This window comes from Rhinolophus ferrumequinum, chromosome 17 (assembly GCF_004115265.2).
Source record: "Rhinolophus ferrumequinum isolate MPI-CBG mRhiFer1 chromosome 17, mRhiFer1_v1.p, whole genome shotgun sequence".
Taxonomy (NCBI): Eukaryota; Metazoa; Chordata; class Mammalia; order Chiroptera; family Rhinolophidae; genus Rhinolophus; species Rhinolophus ferrumequinum.
In genome coordinates, this window is record NC_046300.1 from 16,069,205 (window position 1) to 16,084,690 (window position 15,486).

Here is a 15,486-nt window from a genome sequence, read left to right on the forward strand (position 1 = left end):
AATGACCTAATCAATACAGAAATAAGTACAGGTTTCCTCCACAAAAGGCCACTGGGTAGCTTTCCTAAAAAGTTCAGAAAATCATCACATTCCTTTCATTTAGATTTTTTCTTACCGTTTATCAGTGTACTTCATTGGGAATAACCAAAAGTTGACTTTCTACCAATTCAAAACTTTAGGTAAGTTCACCAAGACTTGGAGTAAAATACATCAGGTCTTTCAAATTTTCAGGTTTGGTTCCGTCTCACAGCCATGAATTCCTTGACTAACAGTGTACACCGTTTGATCTCTGCCTAAGCCCAAAGATCTAATCTATAAACAACAACACAAGTGATTATCACCTCATCCTTTCTTAAAACATCAAAACCAATCTATTTTCACAGCCAGGGTCAAAACAATGAGGTAATGTTTTCTGGTGATTTTAGAAAATTGATTTTAGAGCTTTCTCTCTTGCTAGATCTGCTGGGTAAATCCCTGATTATACAAATGGCCTTCTGCTGGATATAGTTATTGCTTACCTGCAAAGTGTACAAATCATAAGTCTATTACAACTTTATTTGAAAACATTTCTAGTTCTCAAAGTTGCAAATTGCTCCTGGAAGCGTGCTAAGACTAAAAACTCTCTACGCTTTTCCTAAACAAATCTAGAAGGAAGCTTAGTTAACTTTGTAAATATAGGCATCAGAGCCACAATCTTACCCCATGTGAGTCAGCACTAGTAGGTAATTAAATACTGCTTGGAATTTGGTGTCCACAAGGAATAATAAATTATCCATACCCAAATCTCTTTTTCAAGGTTCACTGCCCATCCAAGCTTATAAAAGGTCAAACCCTACTATCTACGCAGGTGAGCATCTTCCAGAAAGTCATCTGGACTTTAGGTGTCCACTGAATCCTTGGCTTGGAAGTGCTTATCATGTGTGGTATGGCTGTGCTGAAAATGAACCCCAATTATGCAGGAACAAAATACTCATCACATCATGAAAACATTCTCAAGATTGAGAGGGATCTTAAGAGGATGATTTACTTGTGTGACGCCTATGGCGTCAAGCAAGGGTTGTGATAAGGACAAAACAAAGGATGAGCAAGCAAAATAATGTGAGCACTGGGAAAAAAATAAATGAATAATACTAAGCACTGGGCTAAGCACTTCATTTTTAAATCTTACAGCCATCCCATTTTAGAAATGAGGAAGCTGAAGTTTAGAAAGCTTAAAAAATGTACTAAGTTGCAGAGTGGGATCTGAACCCTGGTCTGGGACCCCATAAGCTCTTTACTTAACCAACTATTCTTGATAAATTCCCTTCTAATCATTTCACTCGTATTTGGTAGCATTAGTGTTTATTTCAAGGCTAAAAAAAATCAATGTATAACCCAAATTTATAGGCAATGCAATGAACTGAACCCATGAATATTAAACAAAAAAGCCATTGAATCACAGAAATTAAAACAGAAAAGATTTCAGCAATCATCTGGTGTAATCCTGTTGCTTTATGGTAACTTCTAAAAGTAGATTCTTTTGCAATGTTTCAGGCCAAGATATTTGAACATGAACCAGGTCTGGGGGCAATGTATGCAGATATCTCTCTGCTTCCAAATACCTGAATATTTATCTCTGCCAATGAAACGAACTGCATCCTTTCTGGGGAAAAAAAAAATCATCCTTCAGGTAACCTATAGATCAAATCTAACTCCTCTGAAGTGTCCCTACAGAACCATATGTATCCGTCTCCTTCTAATCACAGGTGCTATTTTTAATCTATTAAGGACTTTGATAATAGCCTGAAATGATTGTAGTTTCCTTTCTTACGACACAAATGTGGAATCTCCACAACAAACTCAAAGAATAATTTGCCTTTAGAAAAATCTACTTTTAATTCTAATAGATATTTGGTGTGATCTAATATAAATTTGAACTTTGTAGTTCATAATTCCAGTTCAATTTGTATCAGTTGCTTGCAGCTTTAGTATATTGTCATTGTGTTGATTTATAAAATCAAAAACGAGAACATGGGGAAAATAAAAAAGAGAATATGAGTGGCTCACCCCAAGTCAATATACATTCATCTTAATTAGAGGATATCCTTTCTCTTGTTAGAGAGCTTCCCACTGAGTTTTAGTTTGTGGTCTAACCCAACAACGTTAAGTTTTCCCCAGCAATTTACCAGTGATGCTCATTCTTCTGTGTTTGTTTTCTGGAAACAATATGGTTTCTACTCTTTAGGCATACTCCTTACCATGTTTTCTAATTCACTTTCCTGGTAAAGAAATATTTTTCTCATTTGTCAAAATTAATTCGTATTGCTTTATCATCCAAGATATTGTCCATCTATCATTTTGGAGTTTCCTCAGATTCTCAATCATGCAAGTCATCGTTCAAACGGTTAAAATGCATTTATCTCTCCCAAATGCCTAAAAATCCTACACAGCCAATTTCCCAAATATTTAGCAGGTGACCTGACACATAGGAAACTCTCAATAAATATTTGAGAAACAAAAATGAACAAAAGAACGATCATGATATCTGATGCAAAGACAAGTCTTGCTTGTGTGGACAAGAACTTAGCTCTCCTCCGTTCGCATGCATAGAAATTCCTCTACTTTGATACGGTGTGTGGTCCAGAATATATTTTTTTCTGGCTTACTGATGAGAATACCAGCTGTGTCAAAATCTATTGCTTTCTATGTATCCCGAAAGCCTATTAGGGTCACAGAGAAAAAAAAAGAATGTGCTCCTTGTCTCTCTAAATTAAGGTGCCAGGTTTTGGGTTTCTTTGGGAAGTAGATGGGTAAATCAAGCAGAACCACACTTAGAATATCTTAAAATGTAGGAGGTAAGCAAACCCACTCCATCCTTAATCAGCTGGATCCCTTCCTTTTGGACTACATTATTTTTACATAGGGGTAAAACATTAATCCAGTTTTCAATGGTCCTAAGTAGATTAAATGGTTTGCCATATAACCCTGATAAATCCCATCATATGCCCTGATAATATGGAGAAGGGCTACTCTCCTATAGGTTAGTTGAAGCTATTCTGCTGAAGGAAGGAAGAGGGGTCTGGAATTCCCCAATTTGTCTGTATTCTTTCCCCCTTCCTGCCTCCCTCACCCCAGCCTTCTCATCCAACACTGCCTATTTGCCCAGACCTTCAGAGAAGTAGATTCTTTCCCCACATCCTGGACCACTTTCACCATGGCTAAAGGCATATATCCCGTAAACATGAGTTGTCTCCAGTTCCGTGTACCAACAATTTGGAAATTATTTGTGAACTTGGCTTTGCCTCCTCTCCTCTCCATGGAGATGGAAAAGTGATCTATGTATTCAGTTTAAGCAGAATATTTTAGGGGCCTTGTTATTCCTGCAGAAGCCCCAGCCATTGCCTGAGGTCTGCAGAAGAAACTTCTTTGTAAGAGCCAAAATAATCTCCGGTTCAGTTGCAATTTACATATAAGGGCATCTCTTTGTTCTCTTTTTCAGAAAGGTGAATGTCAAACTCACTGAAGCAGAAACTTGAGGGAAACAAATACAATTAAAACTTTACTTAGAGCTGATTTTGAATCCTGAATCCTGATTTTGAATCCTGAATATTAGATGCCATCAACAATATAAAACTCAATTTTTAATTCAAGAAACTGATTAAATATCTGCCACATGTAAACAAGAATTGCTAAGGAAGAGTAAAAAAAATATATTGGGAAGTATGTTTTGGGGCTAAATTATTTTTTTCTTAATGTGAGTTGAATGACTTGTATTTAAGCATGTGTTTTACGCTGATTTTATATATATATATATATATATATATATATATATATATATATATATATATATATATATATACACACACACACACACATACACCGGGCATGCCATAAAACAATGTACACAAGTGGATACTTTGGTCAATGTTGCTCAGGCAGCAGTTCATCGTAATCAGAAGTGTCTGGATGCTGATGGTAACCACTTTGAGCACCTCTTATAACTGCAGAAGTCAAATGTAACTTGTATTTGTCTTTTGTTATTGGTATATGTGTATATTGAGTATTACAATTTTAATAGTTTTCCTTTCTTAAAACGTGTATACATTTTTTTTGGCATCCTCTGTATATATAATCTGTCTATGCTTTCCTTGTTTTTGTTTCAGCCAATATTAGAATGCCAAAGGTTATAAATTTATTCTCAGGTACCTTCTGAGAAGTTCCATTGGATAACTTTCTGATTGTGCTATCCCTCAGAAGAATGGCTGATCTTCAAATTACAGTTGAAAAATAAAGTGCGATTCTCTGACTAATTTACTGCTTTGCATGGCGCGCCCTCTTCTGCGCTGAACACCACTCCTGGTACTCCATTGCCCTTTAGGGGAATCAACTAATTAAACCCCAATTATGAGAGCAGTTTCCCCATCCTGTGGTCATTTTCACACAGGTGCAGAAATGATTCATTTCAGTGAAACTAAAACACAGATACTGAAGGATCAGAGGCCAGATCAGCTGCCCAGTGCAAACAGCTCTCTCAGTGCTTAGAGAGAGGAAATGGGAGCCTCCGTGGGGGTACCAGGGAACCCATCAGCAAGCCCAAAGCTCTGCTTGCTTTCAGATCTCAGAGGAAGTTGAAAACTGTTTCCATCTCCCATCCACTCCAAATCTGCTGTTTACTGGCTCTCACCCAGTGTCCATGGATCCATTCCAACCCCATTCTAGTCAACGGTCCGGTTCTGTAGCCACTATTAGATGATAGAAATTACAGAATTAAAATGTTTTGGACAAACAATCCCTATATGTTCCTCTTTTCGACAAATCTGAACTGGGCCACCCTTTCCCTTGGAGACTGACAAAAAATAATGGCCTTAGTAAACATCATTATTCTTATACAATGCACACCTCCTGCATTCGTTACTGCCTTGGCTTGGTCCTTGATATTTCATAGGCACAGAAAGAGTAAAGCTAGTCTCCAATTTTAACCATTCAAATTCTTATAGGGTGGAAACAAAAGAACTTGACAATTACTAAAAGAAAAAAAAATTTAAAGGGAGATTTGTCTCATTTATGTGTATATATATATATATATGTACACATATGTATATATATATATATATATATATATATATATATATAAACACACACACACACACACATATATATATATATAATCAGGTTAAATCTCTCTCTAAAGTTTTCCATATGAAAAGATGATGGTTTCTTTTTAAGAATAATACCAGGTACTATGTTTCTGTTTCAGTCCTTTAAGTAGGCCTTACCCTGCTTTATAAATGAGAAAATTGAAGCAATGAGAAATTAACCCAATTGCTAAAGTAACTAGCAATTTCTTTAGATTGGACTGGTATTACCAGACAATTTAACCTGCAGAAACCAAGAAACACAGAGAGGTTTAGAGTCTTGGCCATAGTCACACTATCAGCTATTTATTCAGACTTAGAAGCCAAACACCAGGACTAGTAAATAGTTTGGGTGCTAAATTGCATATTTATGGAGGTAAGTTTTGGAGAAGTGAGATTTGGATACACCACCATATTTAGGCCTTGTGTTCCCAGACCTTTGCTTTTATTTCAAATTTTGTACATTTTTTTTTGGACCTGCAGAATTCCATGGAGCACCATGTATCTCTTCAGTGAAGCCTTCCTTCATTACAAACACCAGTTACCTGCTCCCTCTAAGATTAGCTCCTAGCATACCTATACGAACCCTCTGTTAGTTTTAACCTGACTTTTGATCCAAAGTTCCACTGAATTCAAAGCATGTCTCTGACTACGGTTTCCCACATCATTTCTGACCAATAATGCAGACATTATGATCATCTGTGTGATAAAATAATATCCCTCTTGAAGGGATATTTACATCCTTTTCCTAAAATATGTATACGTATATATACATGTACATATATATATATATATATATATTAAATATATAAACTCTCTCACATGCAACTAGGTATGCTCTCTCAGCTCTTGACACTGGAAAACAATTCAAAATCATTGAAAACTAAGTCATTCATAGTTCTGGAGGAGGACAATAATTATAATAATTAAAGCATCCAGTTGTTAGAGTTCTTAACTGTGCTTAAGCAGATAGCAACAGCATGTAACACACAATATGATTGCATGCTATATTATTAAATTCTTCCAGAATTCTGTTAGTGATTATGTGGAAACTTCAGGGGTGGAGTAAGATTTTAATCTTCACAAAGGAAATGTGTGCTGTGACCAAAGTTAAATCAGCACCGGAGTGGAAACAAATGAAGAATCATTAATACCAACTAATTGCTAGCAGTGGGACTTTTGAATTCATCTTGAGTACTATTACAGATGTTTGATAATTTTCTAAAATTCGTTCAATACCAGCATATCTAATTAAATTTAAAATAAACAAGTATAAAACTATGTAATTTAAAAGTGTTAGATCATTCTCATAATCCAGATAAAATAAATGAGATCATAGATATGACTACAAAGTTCTGACAATTAATTTATTTGACAGAATTCAATAGTAATTTTAACCTAATTATGTGCTGCAATGGCTTAAAAAGTCATCATTTGACTATAAATCTTAATCTTTTTTCTCCAAAAAATGAAAATAAAGTGCCATATTTCCCATCAAAAAGCTTTTTTAACACTCTCATTAAAAAAAAAGTGTTTTAAAGAAGCACCTTATGAGTATTTAAAGCTTGCAAATGCTGCCAAAATCTTGATTCTGTCAGATACTCATGGAATCTACGTATTTTCTGTCCAACAGCTTTTTGATGATTAAATTAAGTCAGATGCCAGCAATTCTGGAATTTCTACCAAGGTTACATACATATTAATTAGCACGGTGCTAAGAAAAACATGTCAGTGTAGAGAACTTCACGTGAGGATTTTACCTTGTGGTTTTAGAAACATTGTTATATAACTTTTTATAAAAGCTGTTAAAGCAATTTGATAGATTTTTATTTTCTCATTGAGTTTATGAGCAAATAAAAGTTAAATAATTATGTTTAGTATCCGAATTTCAGTGAGTTTCGTGCCCTTCCTTCACTCTCTGTTGAACCATAGATTGATTCTTCTAGATTTCTGTAACAGTGGTGAGATCATCTGAAAGAAACTCAGATTACTAAACAATTAGATAATAGCTGGGCCTTTCGATTTACATATCAAGAGGTATTCTAGTTGGACTCCTATGGCCAGCAAACTTTTAGAAATTGATGTTTCCACTTTGTTCTCTGAAGACCTTGAAACATTTTACCTCAACTATTGTTGGTTCTCAAATTTTGACTAGATCAAAGTATATCAACATGCATGATTTTGTTCACCTTTTAAGATATGATTCTATACACTAGAATGTTCTAAAGTAAGTACTGTATCTTGGCAATTACAAGAAAATCTGCTAAATATATGAGCACCACTCCTCTGGTTTCCGTTTCCCTATTAGATGGTCCTCGTTCTTCTCTGAAGTATTTAGTGTGTAATAAAGAAGCAACGGACGATAATACAAATGCAAAAAAAATGCGTATTCATTAAGAATTACAGCAGTCAATCTGGTTGAGAAGTCCCTCAGTTCTTCTGGATTTTCCTATTACAAAGCCTTATTTCTTACTTGTGTGGGTATCAGGGATTGATTACTGGGTTTATCTAGGTAGATAAGCTTTGTGAATATGTCTCAATGAAAAAAATCTGTAGAAAAAGACTGTGTATTACATTATGCAATTCTGTGTAGAAACGTTAAGCACAACAGGCCAAATAAATCTCTACAAAATTTACCACGACACTTGGTATAAGAAGTGACGTAATTGTTTTCTGTTAAAAATCTTGAACTCTTTCTCTCAATTGAAACCATATTTTATTTTTATTTATCTTAAAACCAATGATATTATTTAGAGAAGCAATTTTATTAACAAAATATTAATATTTTGTGTGTTATCCACAATAGATTTTTAATGTAAGAACTGCTGTATCATTTTTAAGTAGTGTGAAATATGAGAATGTGGTAAGAGGCCTGGTTTTCAAAGGGATAATGATTAGTGGGCCCCTGTCCCCTTTATCTGGAGAAAATTATTTCCTGTTGCTAGATAAAAGGAACAATTGTAGAGTACTTTAAAAGTGTTGTATGAATTTATGACTAAGGCATAATTATGAATATGAACTTTGAATGAGACAATTTTGGACTAAATCTTTAGCATTTTAATTGTGATTTTATGCTAATAGCTATCACTTGACTATAGAACTTATGAAAAATCTTATATAACCTGTAGCATTGACATGGCTATTAAGCGGGGGTTATGAAAAACAACCAGAAGAAATTTTCTGGGGAAATGTACGTAGAGGAATTTAAAATATTGATTTAGTGTGGCTGTAGACAGTGATTAGCAAACGCTACCTGGCGATGCTAAGATCTATGCTGGCAGCTATAAAAAAAGAACATAACATAATACCAAGGATTCAATTTGTAAGTAGAGAGTCAATTCGGTATATTTTAGTCAATCCTTTTGTTTTTCAATATCCCTTCAATTGTCCAAAATAATTATTTCAATTCACTTTTTAGTTTACCTGAATAACTACTGCCCAGGGCACAGATATGCCCCAGTAATTTTAGGGAAAGATACGTTCAAAATGTTATATGGGCATTTTGTGCCTTAAGAAAATGTCACCAGACTACAGAGGATTTTGAGACCACAGATAACAATGCTACCAAACATTAAAAATTGCTGAATGAACTTGATTCTCTGTCTCAAGCACTTTATTCCTTACCAAGCATATTACATACGATTTAATACTTTGTATCTCAGCTCATACCTAATTCTCACAGAAATAAAATGGTTATGATGTAAATTTAAGTAATAAATACTTTAAAAAACCAGGGCCAAGTTTAATCCAAAATGAGCAAAATTAATTTGAATTATAAGACTCCGAGTCACTGAACAATATCAATTTATTAGAACTTGGCATTAATACACCTTAAAGGAAAGTAACACTCAGAAGCAAACAAATCTAGTCACCTATACGAGTTTATCTCACTAATATTCTTTTTTACCTTCAGTAGTTCTTCAGCACTTATTTATATCTCTGCTGGACATCATTTATCATATTTAACTTGAAATGTTAGAATTAAAAATAAAAGAAAGCAAAGTCAGCAGAAATACAGAGCCTCTGAAACCACAGATTTTCTAAAAAATAAAGATCCTTTGTCTAAAGACAAGAAATATATATTTTATAAGTTCATCATCACTGACTCGAAATATGTTCAGGACTTTCCAGGTGACATAATGTATTCTTAAGGAAGCCAACTCTTTTTCTGATTAGAGATTCACAAATTTCTAAACACGCTACAACCCTGTGGTACCAGGTAGAATGATGCCAGTACTTACCATTTGAAGAAATGGCTTTCAGTGTCGACATCATTTTTAAGCCCCATATTCTTTCCTGATCTTGTCACAAAGCAGATCAGATTTAAACTACCTTATATACAAATGGTTCATTTGCAGTTTCTAAACTTATGGACTTTAAACTGTCTCCCCATACTAATGAGAATTCAATCATATTCATTTCTGGCTACGTTGTGTATTGTTGTCTTCAGTGGCTGACTCATTCCACACTCTACTCATGTAGCTTATAATTATCTTGTCCACGGACAAAATACACATTGAATTCAGATGAGAATGCCTACTGACGTGAGAATCTTCAGAAAGGTAAATGACCACTAAGGGAAATATTACAGCCAGTGTGGTTTACTTTCCCCTCTAGATGTACAAAGTGGAAAACACAAACAATCACAACAAATAACAGTAACTCCTTGCGATGTATTTCCCTTAGTAGTTTTTATTGTTTTGGATAGAAATCGGCAAAATCCAGAACAACTTTGTACATTGCTCTAACAGCTTTATTGAACAAAAATTATATGACTCACTTTCCCACTTAATAAAAACTTCTCACTTTCTCTTATGTTTATTAAGTTTGAAACCAGTTAGGCATTTGCCTAATCAGTTGCCCTCTGAACAAAGACATAACCTGATTATAGTATGTTATTAATATGAAACTGAACAACAGAGACCGTTTTGACTGACCATTCTCATGTTGTACCAAAGGCAAGTGTTCTGCATATATGCAAACACTGCAGACAGATGGCTTCTTATGTTTTATGTACTGCAATATTAAGATATTTTCCCCCTCGTTATTACATTCCAAAAGTTATCAGTGCTGCCTCTGCTATCTACATTTTTAAAGTATTTAATCTTCAGTAACATAATCTATCGTGTTTATCTGAAGCAAGAAGAGAAAACAACTCAAATATTCTATTGAGTTCAATCAAAACTTCCTGCTTCACTTAGTTGCCACAATTCTGGACCTAGACTCCAAGTTTATAAAAGAAAATGAAGAAAAAAATATCACAAGGCAGAGCTTCAAGTTATAATATCTTAGAAAGATGTTAGTTATTCTATGCCCCAAATATTTTACATGCCCCAAACCCTTCACTAGAACAATATTATAAAAATCTGAAATCATTTCTGCACTTCTCACCACCCAAGAATCTGACAGTTTGTCTTAAAAATTGTATTTATGCAGGAACTCCCCGGTGAGTATCTCCCTTAAGTTTCAAGGCACTCCAATTACTGAGTCTTCTTTCTAAGCATTACTGAAGAGATTTATGAAAACATACCAAACTCTTCATGTGTAAATCTCTCATGGAAATTAATTGATTTCTCTTAGTACAATATATTAGAACTAATTAAAATTACCATATCCAGCAGCCAGTCTGTACCTTTCCAAATATCCTTCTCCAGTATCCATAACCACGCACTGCTCTGTCTTCCATCATGCTTCTTTTATTGCTGAGTGAGGTGCTTGCTCCTTCATTAAATAGCATTAAAAATAGACTGCACTGAACTCCCTAGTGGAGCATGCTCTAACAGGGCTAACCCACAGTTCTCAAGGTAACTATAGTCAGCTGGGATCTCAGAGGGAAAGTCACTGGGAGATCAGCAATTTGCAAATCTAATAGCATACACAAACCTGTCTAGGTCTGAGATGAACACTGTACCATAAATCAGCACATAGTGAAATTAAATCACTGAGAAGCTGTCAATTTCTGGAGCTGTATAAGTTTCTTTAAATATGACTCACCTAAACAAAGTATTCTGTCAAACAGGCATTCATCTATGGCAACTTATTTATATTATTAATCAAATAAAATAAACCACATCCAGACAGGGTACATTGACATGTATGCATCGCAGTCTAAATGCCTTAGAAGTTGCACTTAAACCAAATTATTTTCAAACAAATAATAGCATTGATGAGCAAGGATAGTAATAGGTTAGCCTTTTGTATCTTTTGATAAGAAAGTGTACTCCTTAAAGAATATACTAAACTCTCCAGAAAATTTAAAAATATTCTGTTAGTTGAAGTGATAAAAAGAACGCGATATAAAAGGAAATACAGGATCGGACACAAATACATACCTTAAAAATCCATATAAACCTGAAAAGAGTGCATACATAATTTCTCACATGGGATCCACATTAGGAGAGCAGCAGAAGCAATTACTGGTGAGATAGTAGATTACTCGACTATTTGAACAAAACATAGCTAGAACTCTCAGCTTCCAAATGACTGTCTTTTGAGAAAGTAACCTTAACTAAAATCCTATTAAGACATGCAAGCCCTGTGGTGACACAAATACAGAGGATCAAAGGAACAGGTGCATTTATTTTAAAGCGTGTGTCAAAAGGTTTTCTAACTTTTACCCACCCCCCGGAAAAAAAAAATGATTTCCTGTCATCTCCATTTCACTGTTTTCTCAAAACAATCATAGCAATTTTGCTCTCCAAAGTGAATGAGGAGGAGGTAGGAATCATTTGATTTTAGTCAGCATTGGAGCAAAATCTTGTACAGACTCATTTCAACTTTGGGGAACGTCATTCTTGTTGAGAGAAGCTGAAGTGTCATCCCAATAGACTTAAAAAATCAGAAATCAAGTGGGTATCTGCACTTAAACATATTCTCATGAAAGTGATTGCATTGTACTAACCAGCACCCCATTCCTCTAACTTTCAATTCCCTTTTTGTTTTTCCTTTTAGGCCAGGACTCTGCCCTTATCCTTCAGGAGGTGACCAACTACTGAATCTGAGCAGCCCACAGACACCACATCCACTCCAGCTCTGTTTCTATGCATAAACATTGAGTGAGTCAATTTGTCTTCCTAAGAAACTTTCTAAGCACTTGTCTAATTCAACTCAATTCTACCACTGTATCTACAACCTGCCACAGAAGGCATTAAACTTGGAGTTTGCCACGAAACACAGATTTCGAACATGTGAAAATAAAATGGGAATTTCTCTTCTCCCTAAACCCCTTGGGAGCCAGGACCCCAAGTCCCACCAGTACAACAAACAGATTACAAGTTTTTGCCCCCTTGTAGAGCTCTCTCTTTCAAATGAAACAGAGCCCTTGGAACTTTCTACCTTGATACCTGCATAAATCACTGTAGACCTCTCACATGGAAAGAACTGCCTTTTTCAAGTCTCTTGCAGCTTTCCATTTCTGCCTCATTTGGGGGAGGGGGAGTATACCCCTCCTTTGACGAAACATAAAAACACAATACAAATATAACAACAGCTTTCTACAAACACGAAAGAGAAATGCAGACTAGAAACAATTAGAAAGAAAAGCACAGGTATATGGCAGAAAGGAAGAGAGAAAAAAAAATCACAAAAGGCGTACAATGTTCACGTCGGAAGACCTTGATTATTACCTTGACCGAACAGTGGATATCCCCCCAGCGTCTTGGTGCCTTGATTGATTTAATTAGGTTTTTATTAATATTATTGTTTCTCAGTGATTGATTTGCCTGGATTTGTTTGATTTAGCTTGGATTTTTTTTTTTTTTTTGGTCGATTTATTTAACTGCTAGTTCAAAAGGAGCTTTTCTGCATTGTCGGCTGGGATCCTTGCAAGGCTGTGGCGGACGCCACTGCGGCGACACTGGTGGCTTCAGCTGGCGACCCCGTTGCCCCTGCTGCTTATCGCTGCTCCGGACGCTCTCAGGGGGCGCCGCCGCAGCCTTCTTTACCCGGCTGGCTGCGGGGAATGAACGTACCCCGCCTCCTGTCTGCCAGTCTGTTCCTCTGCACTTCTGTCTGTCTGACCGTCTGTCTCGCAGCCTGGCAGCTCAGCGCGGGATTCTGGCTTTCCTGCGCTCTGCTCTGGGAGCTGCCACTCTCGCTGTCAGTCCGTGAGTGAGTCGGTCTGCCTGTCCCTCCTCATCTCTCAGTCCCACTAGCAATACAGGGTCCCTTTTGCAGTCTTCTGTGCCCGCATCTCTCTCCCTCTCCCATTCAGTGCCCTCAGCCGCTTTGCTCGGACAGAGGAGGGCGTCTGGAGTGGGGAGAGAGCACGCTTCCTCTCTCTCTCTCTCTCTCTCTCTCTCTCTCTCTCTCTCTCTCTCTCTCTCTTTCTCTCTCTCTCTCGTTCTCTCTCTCTCTCTCTCTCTCTCTCGCTCTCGCTCTCGCTCTCTCGCTCTCTCGCTCTCTCTCTCGCTCTCTTTTCTCTCTCTCTCTCCCCTGCCTCTCCCTCTCTTCTTGCTGGCTTCCCTGTCTCAAGCGGTCTAACTGCTTCCACCTGTCCGTGGCTCAGTCACTCTGTCAGTCCCACCCTGAGCCAGCCAGCCTCGGTCCGTCCTCCGGTTCCGCGTCCCCTGTCCCCCGCCTCCGTTGTCTGACCCTCTGCCCGGCTCTGCCCTCCCACGCGGCTGGCACTGTGGCCGGGGGCGGTGCCTGGCTCCTCTCCGCAGCCCTGGCTGCGTCCGGTCTCCGTCCCGGCCCGAGGAAAAGCGAGTGTGGCATGTGGCCCCGCAGCTGGTCCGGCTGCAGACTCCAGTCCCCTGACCGGCCACACCCGGGAGATGGCCGCGGCTGAGCGCCTATGGGTACCGGGGTCTCTCTGCCACCGGGCGAGGCCAGAGTTGGCCGAGTCGGAGCGCCGGGACCTGCCGGGTGTGCCTGGCGCGCGCGGTGCCATGCATTCTCCTGGCTGTTCTCCGCCAGCCCCAAGGCTAGAGACAAAGCGCATGAACCACGCGCGGCCGCGTGAGCATCATTAATCAGAGAGAAAACTGGCACGTTGCCCCCTGCCCCTCCATACCGCCTCCCGGCTCCCCGCCAGCAAGCGTGCACCGCCCCCGGTGCCGGAGCCCTCCAGCGTACCGCTGCCAGGTGCCTCGCGACTCCTCGGACACTTGGCAAAGCCTTGCTCAGCTCTCTTTCTCGGGTGCTCACTCTCCAGGCCAACTCTGCAGAGAATATCCCACAATAACACCTCACTCCACCCAAATGAATCCGTAGCCTCAGAGCTCTCAGAGATTCTCAGCTTTGAGCAAGACCAAAAGTCCCGGCGCGCAGCTTCAAGTTCAGTCCCTGTGGATGACTGCCCCCCGGACCGCTGCCCACCAGAGAGCTGGTTTAGAATCACCGAGGTGCTGCAGAAACCAAGGCAGGGCAGGGCGTGGGGCAGGGAACAGAGTTGACATCCGAAGAAATAAAAGCGCGGCATTTCCCATTTGTTCTGGAGATGTGCTAAATTTATTATCTGTAATTCTGTCTTTCATTTTTATTGTCTCAGGGCACACACTACCAAAAAAAAAAAATCATGGAGGAATGGGAATATATTTCCGGAATACCGCCCACCCATCCTGAGTGCATATAGAGCTTACTTTTCCAATATTATAGGTCACCAGCCAAGATATATCACTCTGGCTTTCTGCCCCCAGCTGAGACCAAGACATTTGATTCTGGGCTTTTTTGCTAGGTTGTTATTAATGTGAAGCAAAATTATAGTTGTGCACGCCTGCATGGGATTGCCAAAGCTCATTTTGACAGTATCCAGCAATTCAGTTTCTGAAATGTAGACGCTGAATAACTATGGATTTGGTGCAATGAACGCCCCATCCCGTAATAAATTAGAGAGGGAAAATCAACTTCACCAGCTGCAATTAGTAATCCCATGAATAGACAACAAATAAATAACTAGCATAAACCGTATTTTGAAAAATTCCACATCCTTTTACTCATTTATTGACATCCATTTCTAATGACAGACATTATACACAGATTTATTAAGGGATGTGCCTTCCACTTTTTATAGAAATGTAATTTCAACATCGGTAGCTATGTTCATCTATGCTAAGATATTAACTGTAAATATCAAACAGATGATATGTGTAGCTCTAGAAAATTCTGTGAAAAAAATTAGGATAGGAGTGTACTGGTCCTTGATGAATAGGTAATTACTATATTTTCCAAATACTAGAAATTGTCTCCCTTGGGGATCAGCGGTTGCTAGAATAAGAATGAATCTGCTGTATGTATGAGGTTTCAGCAAAAGAAGCCTGAGGAATTCAAAACCCTTATGTTGATCTATTTCTACTCAGTCCTTTCCAAAAGCATTTTGACAAGCATTTTCCTCTTCCTTCCAGCAATCTGGAAGTCAAGAGAGAGTTAATAA

General features: G+C 38.1%; 1 protein-coding gene across 5 annotated transcripts in view; it reads right to left on the reverse strand.

Annotated features, from left to right (window-relative positions):
• Positions 1-13,448, reverse strand: part of ARPP21 (cAMP regulated phosphoprotein 21) — a 160,255-nt gene extending 146,807 nt beyond the window's left edge. For 2 of the 5 annotated variants that reach the window (XM_033132274.1, XM_033132273.1), the window contains exon 1: positions 12,740-13,447. The gene's annotated coding sequence lies outside the window, so the exon portion shown is untranslated. Of the gene's footprint in view, positions 1-12,739 lie in introns of all 5 variants that reach the window. The other 3 variants (XM_033132278.1, XM_033132275.1, XM_033132276.1) reach the window with 3 other exon arrangements.
• Between the last annotated feature and the right edge of the window lie 2,038 nt (positions 13,449-15,486).